The 2251-nt window shown below is 46.6% G+C and overlaps 1 pseudogene; it reads left to right on the forward strand.

Moving 5' to 3' along the window:
• Positions 1 to 390: 390 nt before the first annotated feature.
• Positions 391 to 1119, forward strand: LOC120401173 (annotated as a pseudogene).
• Positions 1120 to 2251: the final 1132 nt, after the last annotated feature.

Raw genomic sequence — 2251 nt, forward strand, 5'->3', positions numbered from 1 at the left:
CTGCCTGCATAAGGCAGTGTCTTTGGGCTGGTGGGCCCTGTTGTTGGTTGGCAACTCATTTTCAGATTTTTTGCATGGCTGTGTGTGGGATTGAATGTGAGATGCTGAAGGCTTCTGGACTGAGAATTGTGTGTGAAGGGCTGGCTTTGGGCTTGTTCTCATTGGCCAGCTAATTGTGAATAGGTAGACAGGTGTGTAGAATGATAATTACCCTATGAGTTACAGCTGCGGCTGTGTGGGTTTAATTAACTAATTAGCAATTGTGATTGCTTATCATGTTGTATATAAGAGCATGCTGGGAATGAATAAAGATGGATGCATACACACACACTCTCTCTCTCTGCTTGGACTTCGTTCCTGCTCTTGCGATGCAACAAATGGTGACCCCGATGTGATACAGACTTGCAGTGTAGTGAACTAGTCAGAACAAGCTGGATCATCATTGAAACAAAACACAGTGAGAGAAGTACAGCTGTGGATGCTTCTCTTTTGAAGGTAATCATCAAAAATGAATTTAAGGAGCGTTACTCGCTGAATCCAGAGTATATAACTGATGTTGTGTATGAAAAACCTTATATCACTATTGAACTGAAACAAAATGTTTCCCAGAAGTCTGCCAAGAGTGTGGATATATCTGACGTGGCTTACTACTTTGAAAAAGATGTCAAAGGTGACTCACACTACAGATAAACATCAGTGAAGAACCTCTAAAATTTGATCAAGCTCTAATCTACTATGTTGATGAAAAGCCCCCAGAGTTTTCCATGAAACGTCTGACTGCTGGTATTATTGCAGTCATTGTAGTGGTGGTACTAGCAATTGTTGCTGGAATTATTGTACTGGTTATCACTAGGAGAAGGAGAGGAAAGTATGAGAAGGCTGAGGCAAAGGAAATGAATGAAATGCAAAGAGAACTAAACCCATAACTGAAGTCACTAGAAGACAAATCGTGAACTATCAAGAAGGCAAACAGAACTAAAACAAGATAAGTACTAGTACCACTGTTGCCAATCTTGAATGAAGATAGTGTTGGTGGCCTGAATTGATAAAAAGAAAAAGAAGGACGCGCCTGAAGTCCCAGTGTCGAGCGGCCGGAGAGGAAAAAAAAAAAAAAAAAAAGCTGCACGGCGTCCGAGCGAGCAGCTGAGAGCTGCAGGGCGTCCGAGAGAGGAGGCGTGCCTGACAAGCGGCTGGGAGCCGCAGGGAATCCGAACGAGCGGCTGGGAAGCCGCGGGACGTTCGAATCAGGGAGACGTACCTGACAAACGGCTGGGAGCCGCAGGGTGTCCGAGTGAGCGGCTGCGAAGCCGCGGGGCGTCCGAAGAAAGGAGGCGTACCTGACAAGTGGCTGGGAGCCGCAGGGCATCTGACAAGGGAGGCACACTCGAACCAAGAAGTGAGCAGCTAATATGGGAACTGCTGCGTCAGCAGATTTGATACGCATCACGGAGCGGTGGGGAGAAAAGTTCCCCTCTGATGCGTTATCCCGCCTGTTGCGGTGGGGACGAAGAGGGGGACTTTCCGTTCAATCGAGTAGTAATACTGTTTGGGAGCGGTTGGGCTGTGAGCTCTGGAAATCAGTGGCTCAGGGCGATAAGAAGGTTTTCTCCCTGAGTCCAGTATGGCTCACCGCGCAGAGACGATTGAAGGAGCAGTTCTTACAGCACAAGGTAATGGTGGAAGCTTATCAAAGAGATGCAAGTTCACAGGACCAGCTGATTAGTGAGTTAAAATCTACAAAGAAACGGCTGGATTTGGAAGTGAAAGAATTAAAACGGGAGTTACTGAAACTTCGAAGTGAAAAGCAGTCCATTGATGTTGAATGCTCAAGACTTCAGAAGGAAGTATCCCAGGTTCACCAGCAGACAGTGGAGTTAGAAAGCCACCTCCAGTCAGTGCAAAAAGAACGGGATGCACAAATCGCTGATGGAGGAAATAACCAGGCTTCCCATGAACGGATTCAAGCTTTGGAGATAGAGCTGCAGGCTGTTAGCCACAGTAAGATGATGTCGGAGAAAGAGCTGCAAGAAGTAATTTCACTTACCAGCCAGGAGCTTCGAGAATCTAGGAGAAAGATAAAACTTTTGGAAGAAATAAACAAGAAGTTGGCCCTCAAACTGGAACATGAACAGGGGAAGCTCACTGGTTTTGGTCAGTCTAACATTGCTTTGCGAGAGCACGGCAACATCCTCGAAACAGTACTAGCAGAGAGAGAGGCAGACCTGGTGCAGCTGAATCTCCGGGTTCAAGC

This window comes from Mauremys reevesii, linkage group 3 (genome assembly GCF_016161935.1).
Source record: "Mauremys reevesii isolate NIE-2019 linkage group 3, ASM1616193v1, whole genome shotgun sequence".
NCBI lineage: Eukaryota > Metazoa > Chordata > Testudines > Geoemydidae > Mauremys > Mauremys reevesii.